The 22,974-nt window shown below is 52.1% G+C and overlaps 1 protein-coding gene across 5 annotated transcripts in view; it reads left to right on the forward strand.

Annotated features, from left to right (window-relative positions):
• The first annotated feature begins 605 nt into the window (after positions 1-605).
• ASTN2 (astrotactin 2) overlaps positions 606-22,974 on the forward strand; it is a 325,746-nt gene continuing 303,377 nt past the window's right edge. For all 5 annotated transcript variants that reach the window (XM_017829237.1, XM_017829236.1, XM_017829239.1 and 2 more), the window contains exon 1: positions 606-692. The gene's annotated coding sequence lies outside the window, so the exon portion shown is untranslated. The remainder of the gene's footprint in view (positions 693-22,974) is intronic.

Genomic DNA, 22,974 nt, shown 5'->3' on the forward strand with positions numbered 1-22,974 from the left:
TGTCCGCTCCAAGCCATCCCCCTTGTCCTGTCACTCCGTGCCCTTGCCCAAAGCCCCTCTCCAGATTTTGTGGGTCAGGAGCGGCAGCGGCGATGCGGGAGCGGTCTGGCAGCGGGAGCACAGCGCAGCCGGGGCGGGGGGAGCGGCTGCGGGGCCGGGGCCGGTGCCGAGCCCATCTCTCCGCCCGGCGAGCGGCGTTCCCAGCCCGGGGCGGGCGGAGGGTCCGCGGGGAGCGGCGCTCGGGGCGGGGCGGGAGGCGGGTCCGGGCGGCGGCGGCGGCGGGGCTGGGGCTGCTCAGAGCGCCCGGCTCCGCTCGCCTTCCGCGCTCGGCGGCTCGCAGCGCCTGGCTCCGGCCGGCATGGCCGCTCCGCCGCGCCGCGGGGCCGCCGCTCCACCCCCGGTGCTGCCGGTGCTGCTGATGCTGCTGCTGCTGCTGCCGCCGCCGGCGGTGCCTCTCGGCGGCGGGCCCGGCGCGGCGGCGTCGCGGGAGCCCCCCGGCCCCTGCCGCGTGAAGACGGTGACGGTGTCCACGCTGCCGGTGCTCCGGGAGAACGACATCAGCTGGAGCGGAGCCCCGCCGCCCGCCGCCGCCGCCGAGTCCCGCCTGCTGCTCTTCGTCCGCAGCGAGCTGCCCGGCCGCGTCGCCGTGCAGGACGATCTGGACAACACCGAGCTGCCCTTCTTCACCCTCGGTAGGCGCCCGCCCCGTCCCGTCCCGTCCCGCATCCCGCCCCTCCATCCCGGATCATCCCCGAAGCATCTGACACCCGCCGCGCCGGCTCCGTGTCCGCCCTCCCCGCTCCGCGGGCGGCTGGATGTGTTTTGGGGCTTTCTAACCCTGCCCGTGCTGCATCCTGGTTTTTGGGTTTGGTGGTTTTTTCCTCCTTTCCTGTCGGGGAGGGATTTTTTAGCAGGGCCTGAGGCTGCCGCCGCTGCCAGCCCCGGGAGGAGGAGAGCATCCCCGGGAGGAGGAGAGCATCCCCGCGCAGGCTGGAAGTGATGGGGGCTGCCTCGTGTGCTCCAAGTTGAGCTCTGAGCCCCGAGGAGGTTCCGCCGAGCCTGGCACAGCGGGAGGGGCTGTTTTTCTAGCCAGAGCCTGATTTTATAAATGCTTCGTCTTAATTCTCGAAGCTCGCTCTTGCTTCACGCACAACTCCAGCGTTCCGGGTCTGTGCGAACGCCGCAGACTTTCCTCCGCTCTCGGCTTCGTGGGGAGGGGGATGGGACTAGAAATAATTCTGTGGTCGTACTTTGATCTCGATGCCGGATTCTGTTGCCTCGGATGTGGTGCCCGAGCTGCCTCTTGTCACTTTTACCTATTTCTGTGCCCTAATCAGCCTGGGGATCCTCCAGGGGAACTGTTAAGAATGTCACCTGGGCAGCTCGGTGTTTACTCTGCCAGGTCACCCAAGGGGTTTTGTTGATCTCTGCTTTTATCCATTAGCTTTCCTGTTTTTCGGTGTCCAAACCTAAGATAATTCGAATACCTGCTTATCTTGGGGCTGAGATATCTGCTTGACACACCGGGTTGTGACTTCCAGCGCATCACTCTGTGTGCCTCAGGTGTGTCAAGGTGTGCCCATGTGCAGGCTGACCGGGGGGCACCGACCCCAAGTCTCTTCCCATACCTCGTGGAAGTGATTGCCTTTCACTGGGAACGATGAGCCAGGGTAGGGAAACGTCTGTCTGTGTCTCCCAGTCCTGTCATTTTACCTTGCGTGGAGCTTTCTCGTAGCAAACACCCATAATAAATAAGTTGATGGTACTTCTTGAGGCTTTCAGGCTCTGGCTTTGCGGATTCCTTAGACACGGTTGGTCAACTGCAAAAATCCCATACGAAGCCGATACTGTATTTCAAGTAATAAAAGTGAGAAAGGGTTTGATGCAGTAGGAATGACGTTTACCATACAGCAGCTAAAAGTAACAAGAAGTTTCATGGTTCACCGAGTTAATTTTCAGATTAGAGTACAGTTTCTTCAGGGACTGGGTGTGAATTGCGCACTGATCTAAATATATCAGATGGCAAAGAAACCCCCCTGTGTGAGCTTAGATAATAGCTCAAGTTGGAGGAGAGAAATTTGTCTTGATAGATCAGAGACATGATCTTGTATAGCAAATCCTATTTCTGTGAGTGCCTGCCAGTAAAGGGACTATATCTTTGTCTAAAAAAATGCTCTTTTTCTTGCCTGGCACATTGGTTACGTGTGTACTCGTGAATATGAAGCAAGTCTTGTGCAAATCTATGGGGGTTTTGCTGCCCCTTCATGCACAGTAGACCTCAAAACGTCCCCTCCTGTTTCCCTGAACCCACGGGCATCAGGCAGATTGGAAGATAAACGAAAGCTTTGCCCATGGTGGGATGGCTTCATCATGGTCCTGAAATTAATCAGCTCGTTGCTTCCAGAGAAGGTAAAACACTTGTCCTTCCCCAAGGTCTAGCTCATGAATTGCTCTGTATGTTCTGATATTTCAAATTTGTTGCATTTCTCCCCGTCTCCTGGAGTGGCAACTGAGTCTCGCTCGCAGTTAACTCTTCTCTGGGTGAGGGCTGTAAAGCATTTCTGCTGGCTGGTTTTTTCCAGTGCAGAAATTAAGGCTGCAGTTTTCTGTGGTGGTTTCTTCCCCCCTTCATCCTTTTCTAAGTTCATCAGTGGGTGGGAACGTGAGAGCTGCTGCTGCCTTGTGATGGGCTCTTGGAGGTGAAAATCACATTACAAGCGGGAGGGCAGTTGAATGGCTTTGGAGTGATGTGGGGGAAGAGATTTCTCATTGGCAAAATCTTTATCTTTAGCTGATTTCTTATGATTATATCTATTTATGCATGTTGCTGGACGTGTTTAGTGGCTGTCTGGGCATGAACTCAGGAGGACACGTAAGAGCTGACATCCTGCAGACTGCAAATGTGTTGAGGGCTCCTAAATGCCTTGGAGTGCAGGATCTTGCTGTAAGCAGAGATAGTTTTCTGGCCTCAAGAGGGTAAGGATGGGGTAGGATGACCTCCTAAAGCACACAGCTCAGCACAGCCACCCTGACTGGCATCCTGGAGGGGTTTTTGAAAGGAAAAAAAAAAGAGGAAAAAGCAGGCAGAGCAGAATCATGGTGCTGATACTACAGACTCAGAAGTGAAATAAGTTGAGAGTAAATTGAGGCCACTCCATTCTGCAGGGCTTAAAAATCTTTCCAGGCCAGGAAGCAGGAAATAAAACATTGCCTTGCATGGTGGCAGTGAGTTTAAGTAGCCAGTCTGTAGCCTTGGACTGCTCAGCAAGTCCCAGCCTAGTGAGTCTTCCAACACTGGACTGTTTCCTGTGCCTCTCATCACTCCTTGGCATTAGAGGAGGGTGGGCGATCTGTAGCTGAAGGCTGGTAGGTGCCAGAGCCTTGTCTGCAGCACTGTGGAGCTTAGAGTCATGGAATTATTTAGGTTGGAAGAGACCTTTCAGATCATCAAGTCCAACTCTAAAACTAACACTGCAAAGTCCACCAGTAAACCATGTCCTGATGTGTCACATCTTCTGCTGATCCTTTTTATGGGCAAACCAAGTTAAAATAGGCTGAGGAGATAGATGCCCTGAGTCGGTGTCTGGTACACATGCAGTGCTCTATGTCCCTTTTCTTTAAAGGATTCCTCCTTCTAGGGAGGAAACAACTTTATCTCTTCCCTGACAGTATGAGATTTTATTCATTTCAGTGCATAAAGCGAGAGCTTTCAGTGTAGCATCCCTGCCTGCGGGGCAGCCTGGTCTGCAGGAGCCGCTGCGTGGCTGAGACAGAGGAGAAAGCAGCACTAGGAAACATCTACACAGCCAGCCCTTGGCCCATGGCAGACTGGCAACATCAGGAGCAGCAGCAGCAACACGAGCAGCAGGAGCAGCAGCCACTCGTGGCAGGCAGGAGCCCACTAGGGGGTGGTGGGTGCCCGGGGATGCTCCACAGCAGCTCCAGCTCCGTGTTCCCGGGTGGGTGCCCGGGGATGCTCCACAGCAGCTCCTGCTCCGTGTTCCCGGGTGGGTGCCCGGGGATGCTCCACAGCAGCTCCAGCTCTGTGTGCCTGGGTGGGCTCCTGACATCTGGGGAGCCCAGGGTGGGGCTGGCTTTGCCCTCTCCCAGCAGAGGCAAAAAACTTTGATTCCTTGTGCATCCCTACTGGGCTGCAGCGGGGACCTGCTGCCAAAACACCCACGGGCAGCTCCCTTTGCTCCGTGTCCCTCCTCCAGAGGGGTGTCTCAGCTTCTCCATTTCCTACGCCTCAGTTTATTTTTTCTCTCTTGCGTTGGAGACAAGAAGGATGCTTCTCCCACTACCCCCAAGTTACGTTACTATAAAATTACTCAGCAAAGCCCAGTGGTGGCAGGAAATGACAAATGTAACTCTGCCACCAGTGCATTATGAATTGCTGTGCATCCCTTTTCCTGAAAAAGCATCCTGCCCTTTCCTTAACCTTGGATACGACTGATGCTTTGTGGTATTTTTTTTTTCCCCCTCTAATTCTTCTGGAGTTACTCTGGCAATTGGTGCAGCCCATCATTGGCTTTATTCTTGCACAATGAGGTCCCTCTAAGGTATGTATCTTGATTCAGTCAGCAGCCATGTGTTCTCTACAATAGCTGCTCCGCCACAGCGTGGCCTGCTCTAAGTGCAATTCAGGGAATGGAGCAGTTAGCTTCCGAGCTAATTTAGCTGAGCTCTGTCTATGTGTGAGCAGATATATATATAGAGAGGAGAGAAAAGGAAAGAGGCAGACGGATTTTCACCAGTGCTCTTACCCCGTAGTGCCTTACATAAGAACAGTTTACTACTCATGTCTCATAAATGGCTTAATGGATGCTGTTTGACAGCGTCTGCAGTGCTACAAGGTACTTTGTTTTGGTGGCTGTCACAAAACATGCCTGTGTGTCTACATTCCTGGTGTCCCCCTGCGGCCCCTGTGTTTGGCTGATGATTGTCCTCCACTTCCCGAAGCTGTGGAGCTCCTCCAGCTCCTCACCAGTTCGGTGCTACAGCTTTTATCTTTTTTTCTTAACTTTTCCTGAAGCCATCTTGTAACTTGAACTCCTCCTCTTTAGGGTAAGAATGTTGAGTGTCCAAGAAACGACTGGACGTGGCACTCAGTGCTCTGGTCTAGTTGACAAGGTGTTGATCGGTCAAAGGTTGGACTCAATGATCTTGGAAGTCTTTTCCAACTTTAATGATTCCATGAATGCATTAAAATAAGGGAAAGCACTCAGGGGATTGATTGTATTTACTGCTTTTCCTGAAAATGCTTGAGCAGGGCTTTGCTATCCTTGCTTTTGTCACCAGCTTCTCTTTGTGCAGAGTGGGTGGAAAGGCTGGAGGGTCACCCCGGGGAGCGACGGGTGTGAATGGAACTTATTGATGCTGCTGTTCAGAAGTGCCATTCTCTGCTTTGGCTTGGCCTGTGGGATGTGGAGCAGCATTGTGTGGGTGGCAGAGAGAGTGTGCCCAGTGTGAGACTCTGCTTGTCAGGGCATGGCATCTAAACACAGGGTTGTCTCTGCAGAGAAGCCGATAGGCAAAGTCTGGTTCCCACACCTCCCTTTGCATTAACTGCCTCCTGCTAGGCTTGAACTGCTCTGTGTATCAGCCCAGAGGTTTGGTTAATCAAGTGTTTGGGAATTTTTTGTTGTTTTTTTTAATTTTTCTGGCAGTTCCCAAGCTGTTCCAAGGGGTAAAGAGTCACATCTTCCACCAGGCAAGTGGAGGGAGCCTGAAAGCCTAAGCAAAGTGGTACGGTGAGGATGAGATGTGTTGGTGGGCTCCTTGGGATGGGGACAGGGGCAGATACAGACCTGAGAGTGGGGGCTGCTCCCCTTCCCCTCGTGCCCATCCATAGCTGTGCATGGTTGTGGGGTCTGGGCCAGGTCCTTGGTGGTGGGGGCTGCCTGGGGAGGGTGTAGGGAAGCAGGAAAACCTTCCAGTAGCAATTTCCTCCCCTCTTTGTATGAAGCTATGTGATTACTTCAGCCTTCCAAGATGTTGGATTCTTGTAGCTGGATGGAAGGAAGGAGAGCCTGGCTCGGGGTGATGTTTGTGCTGGTGATGTGTGTCCTGAGCTCCAGGTCTGTGAGCTCTGTAACATCCAGAAAGGCTGTAGGCACAAAATGCCCATGAAAATGGGTCAGTCCTCAGATGAACACTTCCCTCCCCAAAGGCAAGATTGAGTGTGACTTGTCCGGCACAGCAGGATGTGGACTTGGCAGGGATTTTGCTTCATCTTCCGTATTTTCTGGGGTGAAAATCCCACTTGAAACTGGGAAAATGTAGCCGAGTGCAGGCTGTACTCGGGGAGCTGCTGCTTTGCAAGAGTACCCGCGTTGACCAGCTAGTGGCAACAGAAGATTAACTATGGAGGGAGAGAGGAGCCGGTTACTGCAGCTGCCAGGCGGGAGGAGGCTGGTGGCTGGGGATCCCCCCTGCTCCCCCTTCCTCCCAGCTGATGGCAGCAGGTTTTCCATGATGTCTGTGTGCCAGGGGCTTTTGTTACTCTTTTTCAGGAAAAAAAAATCATGAGCTTTTCTTCAGAATTATGCAGAGAGCTTGCATTTCTCTATGGGGAATGGGGCGGTGAGTGACCTCCTACTGCCACCACGCAGATGGATGTTACCTCCCAAACTTGCTGCCTGTTCCTTTTTTAAGCCCTAAAAGTGTGAACCTCAGCTGTGTGATGGACAAGCCTTTGTGCTGCCTCAGTGACACGGTGCTGATGTGTGGTGTTGGCTGGCTGTGAAACAGGGCTGAGCCCCTGGGCTTTTCTGGTGTAACAGGAGTTCAGGCACCGGACTGGCTGGGATAAAGAGAGAACAGGTGCCATGTGTGGGAACCCTGAGGTATTGATCTTGTGCTTCCTCGACATACATGTTGGCAGCTGCAAGTGGCTTGAGAAACACCTGCCATCACACCAAAAGTAGAGTGTGGGGCAGGCTGGGGTTGGAGATTGAAAGAAGTGAGGAAAAGCCTTGATTGATGCCTTTCATCCTCTGTAATGCCCATGGTACAGCCCATGTCCGAGTGTCCTCCTCTGGTTGCAACCATCTGAAATGGGGAATGCAGAGCCTTGGCCAGTCTTCCCAAGCTGCTCCCCAGTCCCTACCTGTGGGGTGCGTGATGGCATCGAACAGAGATGGTTCTTGTGCAAAACCAGCTCAAGAAGTGGTGCCACTTAAAAGAATTGAATGCTTGTGCTGCTGCTCGGGTCTGAGCTAATGCAGTTAAGGTTTCCAGTGTCCAGACAGTATGGAGACACTTAATGGTATTGAAGAAGCAGAATGGCATGTGGAGGGGACAGCAGTGATCTTGGCTGCCTGCATGTGCACTGGCTGGGTGAGGCTTTCTGGATGTCTTCTGGGAAGGAGGAAAGTGGGGAAAAAGGTCACAGAGTAAGGGATTTTGGCCCATTGCTTCTTTGGGTGTCTTCGCTATCTGCCCTGCAAGGAGTGCTCATGAATGCATCCAGTGTGCTTATTGCACTTAGGTTGGGAAGGAAGGAAGGAGGAATTCCTTGCAGGAGGAGGTTGGGCTGTGACTGCTTGTGGGAAGATGGGGCAGATAAGATTTGGAGCCAGGGCTTTGTCTGTAGGTGGAAGCAGCTGGTGGGCAGGAGGCAGAAGAACGAGTTCCCTCAATTCCACATTACCTGTTCCCCACCAGCCTTGCACCCCTCCCTCTGTGCTTCCACTTCTCCTGTCTCCGTGCAAGACAGAGTCTGTAGGAAACCGCGATGGGCTTTGAAAGCGACAGCAGCGAAAAGGGAGAAATTTTCCATTAGCAGCATCAGCAGTAAAAGAGATTTTTTCCCAGTCACCTGGTAACTGCTGTATTTAGGAAGATTACTGAGCTGATGGTGCTGCTTCCAGGCATATGCATGGGAGTGATCCTGTTAGGAGAGGGAGGCAAAGGCAGCGTGCATGGTGGCACACAGGGAGCTGGGCTGCTAAAGGTCAGCTGTGCATCTCTGCAGGGAGAAGGGACCCGCAGGACCTGGCACCTCCCGTGCTCTGTCATCTGTTCCTCCAGTGCAGGAGAGTGACACAGAAATGGCACTGCCAGCTGCACTCAGGAGATGCAGCGGGGGGGAGTGAGAGGGGCTCCCTGGGGCTGGGCTCTGGCACATCCTCCAGTGGCAGAGGGAATGCCTGGCTCCAGCCTGATAGGGGTTTTTTGGTGCCTGATGCCTTTCTTTCTCTGTGTTGGATGAAATATGCCAGTGGAAGGGCACTACCCTGGCTACAGACACCCTATGGATTCACTATGGAGGTGAACCCACCCTCCCAAAAGCCCATGGCCCCAGGTCTGTATAACTGGGGTGCAGGATCTGGAGCCCCCAACTTTGCTCCCAGCTGTGAGCATGCTTGCAGGAGCTCAGCTGTGCTGGTACCTTTGAGGCTTTGGTTCTTTTTCCTATTTCCCCTCCCATATCCCTCTCTAGGGCAGAGGGGTGGCCTTGCCTGTGGCTGGATTCCTGCCCTGGCTGGGCTCCCTGGCCAGCCTGAGGGCTCCTGGCTGCTGAGGCAGTTGCCTAATCTGATCTGGCATTCCAGGGTGCCTTTGGCTGTATCTGTCCCAAGGCCATTCACAGCCCATATCCTTCCCTTGCTGCTCTTTACGGTTCTCCAGCATTCCAGGGAGCACAGCACATCCCTAAACTATGGGATCAAGTGACAGAAAATAGGAGTTGGCAACAGCATAGGAATTTTTTTTGTTGCCTCTAGCCAACTGCTCAGTAGTATCAGCTTCTTAGTGCAGTGCTCCCTGTGCTGGCACGTGCCATGGTGGGGAGCCCGTCTGTGTGTGGGAGCAGGGAAAGAGGCTGGAGCAGAGCATGTTCCCTGCAGCCCTGGACTGGGACCTGCTGCTTGTCCACCCTGGCCAAGGAGCACCAGCTCTGTGTGTGGAGCCTGAAAAGCCTCTCCCTCAGCTCACTCTTGCCCTGTGGATGTTGCTTTTGCTACTGGGGGGTCTGACAAGGTGAGAGTTGGTGCCACTGACCCAATGAATTCCTTGGGCATGTGGATGGGATTCCCAGGGTGATAGGGTTCCCATGGCAGGTGCTGCCAGTTGTTCCCACCTCAGCTTCTGTTACTCATCACAGCCTTGCACAGGCTCTGTGGGATGGAGGGAGATGGAAACCCTTCACCTTGGCTTGCTGGGTCTGAGCAGTCACCTGTGTGGTGGGTTCAGCGTGGGTGGTGGCCCTGGAGAGCTTTGGGGCTTATTGGAACATCCTGATAAGTCCCTTTTCCTTGTACCCCCATCACACTTCTTTCGTGTCCTTTGAACCTCGCATCTGTTTAAATTAGAGTTTAAAAACTCTTTTTTCCTGCCCTGTAATATGCCCAGGGAATTCCTTCCAGGCTTCTCTGAAAGCCTTGCTGGCATCATGCTCCTTGTTCCTCTGCCTCTAATATCTTGGGAAATGTGGCCAGAGAGGGGTGCCCAGGCAGAGCAATGTGTTGGAAAGGTGATCCAAAAGGTGGATGCACATTCTCCTCACTCCCTTCCATGCCATTCAATTTGGTCAAGCTGTGTCCATGGCAAAAATCTCCCATCATATTCTGTCTGGAAGGGTGAGCAGCTTGGGGTCTTCCAGGGGATGCCAGCTCTGGGTACCACTTGATTAAGGTAGGCTCAACTCATGGAGCCTCCTGGCCCTTACTGAGGATGGCCTTGGGACAGGAGGCACTGCAGTAGGTCCAGCTGAAAAGGAGGGATGCTGTAGAGGAGCCGATCACAGCAGTGGCATTTTGAGGACCTGACAGGTATATTTAGGAGTCAGACATGTTGCAGACTGAAGGCACATCCAGCTGAGGTGATTTTGCCCTTATCTGTGCAGGCAGGTCCTCGCCTGCTGCTGCTGGAAGGGCGCTGGCTGCTCCATCTGCCGTGTTCCCATCAGGGGCTTCGGCATTCTTCCTTCCCCCGCAGAGAGGAGGGAGGGCTGCAGGGGTGCATTTGTCACCTGAAGAGCCCCTGGGCTTCGGCTGAACTTTGTGTTCCAGCAATAAAACCACACTAGGAAACGTGTGCTGTAACAAAGCCCATGGATATAATACATCCATATCATACTGTACCTTTCATCTTGAAGGATTCCCAAGGAGCTTTACAAACTCGGAGTGCTGCAGCCTGCCAGGGTGACTGAATGTTATCAGGAGCAGCTGCGGTCTAATCTCTGCGGTACCGTGTTCCCCCTCCCCGCTCCCCCTTGCAGGGGGAACTTTGTATAAAGTCTGGTCTCAGACTAGTGCTGGACCGGGTGTTTTCCTCTAAGCCTGAGTTTCTCAAGAGAAACAGGCAAACCGCGTAGCTGTTTGTTATGCAAAACCACCGAAGAAATATCCTTCCTGGGGCAGTAGGAGTGGGTGGGAATTACTTTCGCGCGGCTTCAACAGCTTTGGATCTTGACAGAGGAGGCATTCGCATGGAAAGGTGCCCTCAGTGCAGCCCTGAGAAGGGGGGATGATAAAGTTTAAACGCTTGAGAAATTGCTTCTGGGCATTAGCAGGGTGGCAGAGTTCAGCTGACGGGCACGGGAGGCTCCTGCTGAGGCAGCTCTTGGAATGGAGACTCTGCCTGAAATACTTGGTGTACAAGTCTTTTGTCACCCAATGTCCCCTTCTGTCCCTGCAGAGACAGTCCCTGAGCCAGATGATGGCGTGTCCATAACCATAGCCTTTGGCAACATCTGGGCAGCTGCTGCCTCCCACCTCCCGCAGGGTGGGAGCAGGGAAGGGTGATGCAGCCTTTTACCTTCATCACCCTTGCTGGTCTCCACATCCAGCTGGGCTTGTTTTCAGCTGCTCTCGGATTACCTGGAGCAGTGTGAGGCGTCTGAAGCTGCTGTCAGTGGTGCAGAGCCTAAAAATCAAAACTGAAAGCGGGATCAGGGGTTCCAGGCGAAGCTGTTGTCAGAAGCATATGCTTGAAACGCGGCGGTTTGCTGGAGTCTATTTTGGTTTGGAGTGGTACACACTTAGCCTGTTTTGTTTAGCAGTTTGTTTATGGGATGTATTTTCCCATCCTGTGTAGCTCCCCAAATGTGTGCTATAAACAAACTGTAAAATCAAAAGCAGCCTCTACGTGCTCCCATCAAACGCTTCACAGAAGAGGCAGGGTGTGTGGTGCCTGCCAGCCTCAGTCCCCTGGTTAAGGAGGAGACAACAGACTGGTGAGGGAGGTAATTCTGACATGTCTGAGTATGAGAATTGCCATGGGACCTGCTGGGATGGAACAGGGACACCTCAGAAGCTCTCCAGCCTTTTCGTCCATTTGCTCTTCCTCCAAACCTTCCCAAACTCATCCCTGAGAAGCACAAGTGTTGCCTCCTGCTGCTCCTTTAGCTTTGCCTCTTTCCCTGAACCCCGCTGAGATGGTTCCTCAGGCCACCAGGAATGGGATGTGCTGTTGCCAGCCTCATTCATGGATTCTGGACAATAAGAACCTTCAATACTGATCAAATTTCAAGAAGGCAGTAGAGGTTTGTGGTCGTTTTTACTGTAGCCATTGCAGTCACATGCCTTGTACTGGATCAACAGCCGTGTGTTTCTCGCTGTAATTTTTCTGAGCGTGATCAGAAGGGCTGGAAGTGTATTTAATTAAACAGAACAGCCTTGCCTTTCAACACAGTTCAAGAAACCAGAGCTGCTTGAAGACACAAGCTCCATTACATTGCTTTACATCTTACCGCATCCCAGCGCTCGCTGTTTCCTCCTCTTCTGTTCGTCGCCCTCCCAGACAAGCAGCACAGTTGTCCTTACTGTGTTCCTGGCTTCTGCTGTGTTGGAGGAGGAGGAAATCCATTATCCTGTGGCGTGGCAGCTGGGAGGGAGGTCGGGGACGCTGCCTGTAGGGGCTGCTCGTAGCCAGCTTGGGGTCTTGCCGGAGCAGCAGTTTGCCACGACAGACACGCTGCTCCTCGTTGTACTCGATTTTATTCTGCTTTTGTAGCAGCTGCCTTTGCTGCTTAGCTGACAAGCTGTTCCTTAACGTGCCGTGGCCCAGCGGTGTGTGGGAACAGGGACAAGAGCTGGGATTTGGGCAGGATGGGGGCTCTGTGAGCTGGTGGTGTTGGGGATGCTGCCAACCTCTGATTCTGCTCCCCAGGAGTGCGTGCATTGCCCGAGATCCTGCGTGCTGCCCAAAACTGTGCGAGCTAGGAGGGGTCTTCTCTGCTGCCTGGGCTTGCTTTAAAGACTGTTGTAAAACCTTTTCCCTCATTGGTGATGAAAGGGTTTTACAGTGTGTTGCAATGAGCCACTTTAAGGGAAAACAGGAGGAAAAAATCCTGTTTGCAGCACTCCTCCCAGCTGAGCTGCCGTGGTGTGAGACACGGGGTGTTTGTAGGGGATGCTGGAGGAAAGTTGAGCCTCATGAGAGCCTGTTCTTTGCTGAACAACTCACTGGGCTTTCTCTCGTGGCATCTCCCAGCTGCGTTGCCTCCCCAAAACTGCATTCCCTGCTGCTTGGGGGCTTCTGTGTCAGTTTGCACTGTGCCCCAAGTCCTGTAAATCCAATATTTTAGCAGAACTTGGTCTCCAAAGCCTCTCTCCAGCAGGAACAGTGCAAATTTATCCACGGGTCCTCCTCCCATGGCTGAAGTAGGTCTGTGGTCACCTCCTGGGAAGGGTGTCCTGCTCTCTCTGCAGGGACCTGTTGTGGGACAGCAGCTCCATGTTCCTGCTGACTGATGGGTTTGGGATGGGAAGGAAGGTGATGTTTTTACAGTGGCTCAAAAGGCAAAGGGATTTCTGTGGGTGTGAGACTGTGAGTTTTAATCAATGCTTGTTCTGATCATTTTTCTGCGAAACTGCTCTGGAAGCGCCTAAGGGCAAACAAGCAGGTGTTAATGTTCTGCTCCTTTTGCTGTTGTGGGGTGAGGGAAGAATTTAGATTGAAGAAAACACGTTGTTTGCAGTGGTGCTTCTCTCCTCAGCTGGAGGGCAGGTGTGACCTGGCGAGAGGAGACGTGGCTGGACCTGGCTGGGAATGAGCTGCAGCGTTAAATTGGCTGGTAATGGCCTTGCAGTTTCCCCAGTCTTCTCCATGCTCTCATTCTTCCAACTCTATGCAAATATTTGCAGCACTTAGGGAGCTGCCCAGGGTCATTTTTATTCCCGGCATGAACTGAGTTAGAGGGAAAGGTTGGACTGGGAGAGTGGTCTTGCAGTGGGCAGCAAGATCTACCCTGTCCAGCAGCTTCTGCTGTGGTGGTAGAAGGTGAGGAACAGGGCACAGGTCCCTGGAGCATCCCTGGAGCTGTTCCTTAACATGCCATGGCCCAGTGGTGTGCAGTAACAGGGACAAGAGCTGGGACTGGGGCAGGATGGAGGCTCCGTAGCTGGCAGTGTGGGGATGCTGCCGGCCTTGTGCTGCTCCTGTGTTCCCATAGGATGCTTGGTTGCACGTAGCTGCGATAATGCTCATGCTGACTGAGCTGAAAGGGTCTCACAGCAGCTCCTGAGGGGCTCCTGCATCTCCCTCCTGCATCTTCCCAGCGCTGGCCTCTCTGGGAAGTCCCTCTGATGCTGGGGATGTTGCGCTGTGCCCGCACAGGCGGGCTGTGGTGAGGAAAGAGGGAGCTTTTTCTTTGAGGTCTCACGGATGCGCCAAGTGCTGACCAGGGGCCGGCGCAGAGGGAAAGATGCTTCTGTTAATTAGCACGAGATGAAAGGAAAACTTGTCTTTATTCAAAGAGCAGCTTGTTCCAGTTTCATCGCAGTCCCTCAGTTCTGAGCTTTAAAGTTCGGCGCATGTGTGAACAATAAGTTCGGGAAGATGTTTTGAAGCCAGAGTGGCAGCATTGTTATGAAAATGCTGAAGGGGAGTTGTGACACTGTTTTGAAGATGAAAGTATTTTTACAATCTTAAACTGACACATTTAAAAAAAAAAAAAAAAGAAAAAGAAGAGAAAAAGTTTGCGGGAAAGACAGCTCTCAGCAAGACTTTCCCCGGCCAGAATCAAATGTGACTGTCCCCAAAGATCAGTGAAGGCACTTTGAGGTGCTGCTGGCTTTGGCTGTCACATAGATGACCATGTGTCCAGTGTGGTGGGGTGGTTCTTACAGGTGTTACTGGTATGTGCTGGGCAGGGCGAGCTCTGTGAACCCCAGTGGAGGGGTTAGTGGATGCCTCCCGTTTCCTTGGGTCTTGCTTCCCTCCAGGCAGCTGATGGATCAGCAGAGCAGCGGGAGGAGGGTGTGAGATGAGGAGATGAGATGCAGATGAAGCATGGACACCTGCAAATCCCATCCTTGCCTGAGCGATGCCCTCAGCACTTGTGACCCCAGCAGCGCTCGCTGCAGTTCGAGTTGGTCTGTGGAAACAAATTTTCCACAGATGTTTAGCAACCTCTGTGTAATGGATTTGCCAAACATCATCCTGTCAGTGCAGAGTGGAGGGGAGGCTGGGGCTGGCCATTACTAGCACTGGCTTTGGGCTGTTCCTGCTCCTCCACTGTGCTGCAGGGCTTGCCCAGTTCGGGCTATTCCAGCTCACCCATGGCACTGGAGACACTGGGCTGGGGGGTGGAGGCTGGCCATGAGACACTCTTATAAGGAGAGGGAGTAGCCTGGAGGGTCTGGGGATGTGCAGCAGCTTGGACTCCGTCCAGGGACTGGCTCCCCCATCCCAGTTGTTCATCTTGCCAGCTCAAGCTGCAGTTCCCAGCCTAACCCAGTCTCTCCATTGCTGTGGCCTGAGCTGAGCAACCTCTTCCAATCATAGAATCACAGAATGGCCTGGATTGGAAGGGACCTTAAAGATCATCTCATTCCCACCCCCTTGCCCATGAAGGTGGCACACAGGAAGGTGTCCAGAGTGTCTGAGGCAGCTGTTCTGATCCCACCTCCCCTTTGCCAGCTGCCTGCAGTTCAGGATAGGAAACAGCAACACCGATCATACACCGACCACTTTTTCTTGGGATTTTCTCTCCCGTGACCACTTGAATGCATCAGCTTGTGGTGATGCCTTGTTTTTTTAATTCCCATCAAGCTCTAGTTTCCACTGCACTCCCTCAGATACCCAGGGGCCTCTGAGTGGGTGCCCTGCAGTTAAAAGCAATCTATTGCTGTGTCTGAGGGGGCTGTGCGAGTTACGAGGCCGCGAGCCCTGGTCTGCTGCAGCAGAGCTGTCAGGCAGTTCCTTCCTTAGAAAATAGACACCAAAAATTCCTCTTCCGCCCCCAACTTTGTCTTCCTGCCAGCCCTGGATTCCAGGTTTATTTCAGGGTCTTTTCTTTTGGGCTCGGGTAGGTGTGGAGCGTGTATTTTTTGCCATGTGAGTCTGACAAGCCCTTGGGGAGGATGAGTGGGTGTCTTGAAGTGTAAGGGAGAAACTTGGCAAGTGCTTCAGCTCCAGGGATCTCTTTGCATTTTTGGCTGCATCTCCTTTTTTTATCCTGCTGCTCTTAAACTTTTCTGAACCAGCAAAATCAGCTGCCAATCAGGAATACCACTGCTCCTGTTCCTTGAAGGTCAGGCCACAGGGACTGGTGGCTTTTGTGGTTTCTCCCAAGGGTGTCAGCAGCTGGATGGTGCTGGATGGGACAGTCCTGAGCTTCCCCTGTCCAGCACTCCCAAATCTGAGGGTTAGCAGTGAATGGGGATGGTCTTACCTCCTCTACACTGTGGAGGAGGGTCCTCTGCTCTTGGGGATGGGCAGGAAGGTGTTCGGAGCAGGCTGACCAAGAGGCAGCTGTGCCACACTCAGGTGATTCCCAGAAGGCTCTTCTGAGTCTCTTTGAGGGGATATATTTCCTGTTGCACCTTGTTCCGTGCTCTCAGCTTGGTTCCTGACCAAGTGGGATTTGGGATGTGTTTTCAGGAGGTGAAACCAACTCTTAGCTGTGTTGGTTGGCTGGGGGAAGAAGCTTCCCTCTGTGATCTTTCCTGCGCTGCAGTTAAAGGAAGCATATGGGAACGTGCATTCACCTGGTGGAAAATAGAAGGCTTTTGTGTCATTCTGGGATTCTCTTCTTGGCTCTGCTATTTACTCATGAAATGACTGTGACTGAGTGAGCACAGCTCCTGTACCTCTTCCTTACCCACTCTTTGCAGGAGCTTGGAGGGGCTCCCTTTGCATTACCAAGCGGTGTAAAATTCCCCTGTGGAGGTGGGAGGGAGGGAAAGACCCTCTTGGATCCTTTCCTGCCACCCTGCCTGCAGGCTGGTGGTGCAGAGAGGGCTGAGGAGAGGAAACAGGGGAAGTGCAAAGCCAGAAGTGGAAGAAATGGGCAAGTGGACTCGACAGACCAGGACCTGCTGCTTCTCCGAGCTGGGGAAGCTGCTGCTTTGTGCACTTCTCTATCCCACAGCTCTTCCCATGGCTCAGCAAGTGGCTGGACAGCAGGAGAGCAGGATGCTGCTGTCTGTGCTGATGGCTGTGACACATTGTCCCTTTAGGAGTTGGGGTTTTCTCTCTGCTTTAGCGTGCTAAAAATGATCTGTGCGCTTGAAAGCTCCCCCACGTGCACACATCTGATCTCTGCGAGACAGTGACAGCTCCTCTAATTAGGCAGCTGAGGAGGTAACCTTAGCAACTCCACGCTGGTGCTGGGGACCCTCTCCAGCTACCCTTGGAGATGGTGTGTCTGCTGTTCAAATGGGCTCTTAGGAGGACAGGAGAGCTCGGGATGCCTGCACACCATCCTCCCTCCCTGGACCGTTTTGCACGGCTGGTGTTGCCTGTCATGGAGAGCAGGACCCGGCACAGTGGAGGTCCCTGTGTCCCTTCACTGCTTCCTCTGTTCTTGCTGATGCCCAGGCTGGGCACACCGCCTGCCACAGCGCTGGGGGAAGAGCTACTGGTGCAGTACTGGAAGGGAACTGGGGCAGAAGGAGGTGCTGAGCCTGCTGCTGCACTGGTGGTGCCTGTGCTGCAGTGAGTGCAGGCTTGGAGCTGCATCAGAGGAAGTTCTGGAGATCCAGGAGAGCAGGAACCTGCCCTCCACGAGCACAGCATGGGCTGTGCACTTGGATAGTCCATCTCCTTAGGTTGCAGGTGGAGGGAGCTGATAGCCTGGCAGCAGAGCAGTGCTGGCAGGGCCTTGTGAGTGCAGCAGGGTCTGTCTTTGCTGCTAAAGGATCAGACCTGTCCTGTGCCCTGGGAGCTGAGAGCCTGGATGTGCCATTACATCCCTGTCCCGCTGGAGGGTCTCCATCCCATTGTCCTCCCCATCCCTATTCCTCCCTGTTCCAGCTGACCTGGCACCCGCAGCACTGAGCACTCCCTTAAAACCTGAACATGCCTCCAGCCCCGTGGGCTGGAAGGGGCCTTGGCTACTCAAAACAGTGCTCGGAAATGCTCTTTTTATAGCAGCTGGGAGTGAGCCAGGGCAAAAATGAGCTGAGGCCGCTGAAGGGAGATAAGCTGGGACGTAAACTGTGATTTTCTGCCCTGTGAGCCCTATGCATGGATTTCATCTTTTAATGGAAGTGCAGTAAATAAAAGCCATTTTCACAATAAGCTGAGCAACAGGTCATAAGCGTCTGAGCCACTGAAATTGATAGAAGCGAGCTAAGCGTAACAAATCTCCCAAAATTGCACCAGACTCCACTTGTATCCAGTCCCTTCCTGCATCTCACCAATTATAGCAAACGACAATTATTTCTGAGCCAGAGCTTTCTCTGAATAAAACCTCAGTCAAACTGCAGATGCTTTATCTTCTTTTCAAATAGATTTGTACCGGAGGAGAAAACCCAGTGGGGAGAAATCCCATTTGAAGGGGTTTTCCCTAGCAGTGTTTCCAGAGACAGTGGGCGCTGGACACGCATGGAGGCGTAAATTTGACCAATCCATAGTTTGCAGGCTCTGGCTGAGAGGGGGATTTGGGGAGATGTCAAGCGTGTTCCCTTTTGGATGTCACTTGTGTCTTTGTTAGGATGAAGTGTGGGATGAGGATGTGCTGCATCATGGAGCGACATGCTCGCTCCTGGGATGCTCCTGTGGATGGAGCCCCTGTGGAGCTTTTTCTCCCTCTTCCAATTAGACCCAGTAAGTGACTGTTCTTTTCCCAGTCTCCACCACAGGGCTCTGTGCTGGTACCCAGCGCTGCTTTTGGGGTATAAAGCAGAGTCTCAAGTCCATGCTCCGACTAAATGCTAAAGCTTTTGTCCCTTAAAACCTCTGTGCTTTTTTTAGAAGCATCTCTGCTGCGGAGCCTTGATGATGCACCTGCAGCCAGGAGAGTGCAAGGGGGGGAAATTTCCTTGTTTCTGCACCGGTTTGTCCAATTTGAAGGGGTTACCTGGCAATTTAGGTGAATTTATTTGCAAGGTCCTTGAGCAGATATGGCACCGCTTGCTTTATGTGCTGTCTCCAGTCCACAAAAGCCTGGTCTTCACCATTACTTCTGGCTCCATGATGTTTGAGCAAGGAGGTTGTGCAGGTGGCCCTCAGCGTGTGTTTGGTTGCTCCTTGGCCAAAAGGCAGTGCTGGGACATGAGGCATCTCAACCCCCATGTTTTCCTGTACGTAGGATTGAAATGCCATGCTTGGGATTTGTTGGAAGAGTGCTCCTGCTGCTGTCAAGTGCTGCTAGAGATGCTGACGAACAAGTGCCACAGGATAGTGGGCGTATGAAGCTCAACTGACTTTCTGATTGATGTCATTAGTGCTCCCTGCTGAAAAACCCCTGGGAAGCTGGACACTTTCTGTCTCTGGATTTGTCCAGAAGTTGTAGCTGAACAGCTTCTCCTTAAGTACTCAGAGGCTGCTAATGTGGCACCCTCCTGGAAAAATGGCAAGGTCTGAAATTGTGAAAGGACTGATTTGTGTCTCAGTGGTGTTGTCAGTGAAGTGCCTCACTCAGGGGTGTTTGTTAATGCCTGGGAGCATTGTGGGATGAGAAGGGGAGGTGCATTTCCTGCATGGCCCCAGGGCCACTGCTCTGCGAGTCCTTCTAGCATGGGTGAGATGAGAAATCACCAACGGGGAGCAATGAGCGTTGCTCAATGATGCGTCCTCCCCTGTCACGGGGGAGCAGGGTTTGATTGATTTACTCTGTGTTCGCTTCTCATGAAGAATTCTGCTGGTTATTTTTTTACTGTTTTTATCTTAGACTTGGGAATTACATTCCCCCCCCTCCCTCCCTTGGATGGTTGTTAATGAAAAGCACTGAACCAGCTTGTCTTCAATTTAATTTGCTTTCTTGAGCTGGCAGCCCCCTCCAAACACCTCCCAAAATATATCATCGAATCCTAGAATGTTTTCACTTGGAAGGGATTTTAAAGCTCATCGTGTTCCAACCCCCTGCCATGGGCAGGGACACTTTCCACCTATCCCAGGTTGCTCCAAGCCCCATCCAACCTGACCTTGAACACTTCCAGGGATGGGGAGGCCACAGCTTCTCTGGACAACCTGTGCCAGGGCCTCACCACCCTCACAGGGAAGAATTTCTTCCTAATATCTAATCTAACCTTGCCTTCTGTCAGTTTGAAGCCATTCCCCCTTGTCCAGGGCTCTTGATGCATCCCACCGCAGGGATGCAGCTTCGTCATCCACCTTTGGAGTCTCCTCTCTCGGCTGTATGGGAGGTAAATCAAATAAAATGCAGGCTCAGTGTGGTTATTCAGCTGATCCACCTTCCCCTGGTGAGCGGTTCAGCGTGCAGAACATGTTCATTTACTCGCCTAAACGAAATTTCATCGTCCACCTCCCGTGGTGAGAAATGAATCCAGCCGGAGAGGCTCGGCCCCCGTAGCCACAGCAAAACGAAGCTCCCCGAGATCCTCCACGAACTGCGACTTCCTCTCTGTGTCTTGCAGCGTTCCCATAACACAGTTGGCCCCCACCAGCCTCTTTTCAATTTGGGAAGCGCTGTCTTTGTTTCCTTTGCCTTGCCGGCTGTAATCCCTGCCTGGCGGTGCCCCTTCCCGGGTAGCTGTTTATTTTCCTTAATCTTTTATGAAGTACTTTTATCATAAGCTCTCTGAAAATCCGCTGAAATGAGACCCCTCTAAATCACCTTCATTTATTTTAAAGGCTTTCTTCTGCTGATAATGCTGCCAGGTTGCTTAGCGTGCCTCTTTTCCACCATTCCTCAAAGAAGTTGTGTTCCTTGACCTTGTTCAGATCCTACTTTTCTGGCTTCTACATTGGCTGACCCTGAATTAGACTCTGAGTGGAGTTCCTGCTCTCCTGCAGTTTGGTATTTAGTTTTGTGCTCCTGGAGCCACAGTCTGCTGCTTTTTAAAAATAAAATAACAATCATAAAAAAAATGATGCTGCAGCTGTTTTACTGTTTGCACAGCTTTTAGGAGAAACATCCAGGGCTTGGTGGATGCTGTGGGAGTTGTATTAGTGTTTGGTACAACTCTGTACCTGAGCTAAGAAGCCATGTCAGATGTGAAGGACTGAAATTAGCTTGGCAGCCAGGATGCACACGTTTGGCTAAGTAGATATAATCCCGGAATGTTTTGAATTGGAAGGGATTTTAAAGCTCTGCCATGGGCAGGGACACCTTTCACTAAAACAGGTTGCTCTGAGCCCCATCCAGCCTGGCCTGGAGCACTCAACACCTCTGATGTAGCTTTTGTGATAGTTCATAGTCCCTCCTTTGACTTGGAGGGGCATTTTTTCCTGGAGATGCTGACCCCTGGAGATGGGCAGAGCTGTGGATGAACTGTCTGCCCACAGACAGCAGCCTTAGGTGCACAGGGAGCAGGGAGGCTGCAGCATAGCCCAGCACTGCCCTTGGGAATCATTATTTTCTCTTCTGGGTAGTAAAAGTAGCCTGTTCTGAAGGCACGTGGCTGTGGCCTTTCCCTGATGTGAAAGCCTGGGGGAAAATAACACCAGCTTTCTGTATTTGGGAAAATCAGGCTATTCAGAGCAGAGCCTCCCTGTCTTGCAGGCTTGGGCAGAGCTGTATCCAGTAGCTGGAAGCTAAAATTAGATAAATTCAGGCTGAAAACGAAGCTGAAATCCCCAGATGAAATTAGGTGGGTGCTGTTGGGCAAGGGGGATTGCTGTGATCACTCCAGCCTGCGACTTTGGGAACAGCTGGGTTCTGGAAGTGCTGCTCAGATGGCAGCTCCCTCCCAGACTCCAGCTGCTGGAAGGCTACAACAGACCAGAATATTGCCTTTTTTTTTTTTTTTCTGCTTTCTAAAAATAAAACAAGATTCTTCCCAGGCTTCTCATGGAGGGTGGGACACGGGAGGGATGTCTTTGAATAGAACCATCTGTCCCTCCCCTGCATCCCTCCTCCTTCACCCCGTCCTCTCGCTCCTTCCTGCCAGGTTAAATGCCACAGCAGAGAAGGAAATGGAGTTTTGGTGTCTGTGCTCTCCCAAAGGCTGCTGTCAGCTGGGGAAATGCATCATCCCACTGGGCTCTCCTGCTAATCCCTCCTGGGATTGCTTGGTGGCTGGGAGGCAATGACACAGACCCAGGGGGTTGCAGGTGGTGCTCCTGGTGTCCTCAGGTCAATGGGATACTGGTCCCATCATGTACTTATAATGGAGAGGATATCTCTGAAAGCAAGGATTTATTCACTGTGTCTGGCCTGGCAGGGGTAATTTGGGATTGTAAGGAATAAAGAATCAGATTTCCATTTTCTGAGGGCAGTGCCAAGTGAAAATGTATGAGTCTATTTCCTTTTTTTTTTTTTTTTTTCATTATTTAGAAGAAAAGAAACCTTGTGCCCTGCACACAGGGTGGGCTCTATATTAAAAATAGAGGTTAAAGCCTTGGAGCAGAGCTACAGAAGCCTTGTAAGAAAGAGTCCAGGATATTTTCCCCAGTAATCTCAGGGTGGAAGAGCTACTGACCCCACGATGGGCTTATAGAGAAGGAAAATCATGTTGTCTCACACATTTTCTCCTTTCCTGTGGGGCTCAGTGAATTATTCTTCTCTGATCATACAAGTTGCCATCAGCTGATAGGGGACTTTATCTCCTGCATCCATTTGGCAGAGTGTGATGCTTCAAAGAAAGATGCTTCAAAGGTCTCAGTTTTTGGAGAGGGGAGGGAAATTGAGCCCATGTTGCCCATCAGTGTTTATATGTACCCTTATATATGTATGTGTATATAAAAAAGCATATTTAAATATGTTGGCTGATACATTAAAAATAATCGTTACTGGTTACACAAATTACTGGCAATATTGCTATGGCTGCATTACAGCCTCAATTTTCACTTGATTGCCACCACATAATTTTTAAGCAAATAACCAAAGCATTCTAACTTAAATATTGTCACAGTCTCCTTTTAATAGGCAAATGAGGTAATTATAATCTCCTTGGATAATAGGATAGCTTCTACCTACCAACATGCATGTAATGCATTCTGCTGATTTTAAGAAGCCTCGGAGAGCTGCATTTTCTTCAGTGGTAGTTTTGCAAAGCTGGAAAAACCCTTCAGCTGGGTGAACAGGTAGAATCATCCAGAGCTGGAAGGAGCATTGAGTCCAACTCCTGGCCCTGCACAGGGCACGACAACAGTCCCACCATGTGCCTGAGAGCATTGTCCAAATGGTTTGGGGTCGTGACCACTGCCCTGAGGAGACTGTTCCAGTGCCCAGTGGAGGTGAACATGTGTCTTGGTGCTGAAGCTTTTAGGGTTTGCTTTTGTCTACGAAGAGTTTGTCCATGGCCAGGGGATAAACTCAGAAATAATGTGCACAGTGGTGGCTTGGTTTTGGGATTAGTGGCTGAGTGGAGCTTGTGGCAAAGTAAGCATTTCTGGCATGGTGCTGCCTTTTTAAAATGAACTCCAGTCTCTTGCAGCCCCAAAACCTGAAACATTCTCGGGGTTGCTCCCAGCTCTGCATATTGAATTTTGGGCATGAGCAGCAGTGGGCAGCTCCAGCCTGCTGGTGCTGCTGGGGTCATGGGCTGCAGGCAGCTGGTGCTGGGCACGGGCAGGGGCTGGCATTGCCATTGGCTTTGGTGCCCACCAGCTCTGCAGCATCTGCTTCCTCACCTGCCTCTGGAATGCTCCCTGGGGGTCTTCACACTCCCT

The sequence above is a fragment of the Lepidothrix coronata genome, unplaced genomic scaffold (genome assembly GCF_001604755.1).
Source record: "Lepidothrix coronata isolate B3197 unplaced genomic scaffold, Lepidothrix_coronata-1.0 Scaffold160, whole genome shotgun sequence".
NCBI classification, from domain to species: Eukaryota; Metazoa; Chordata; class Aves; order Passeriformes; family Pipridae; genus Lepidothrix; species Lepidothrix coronata.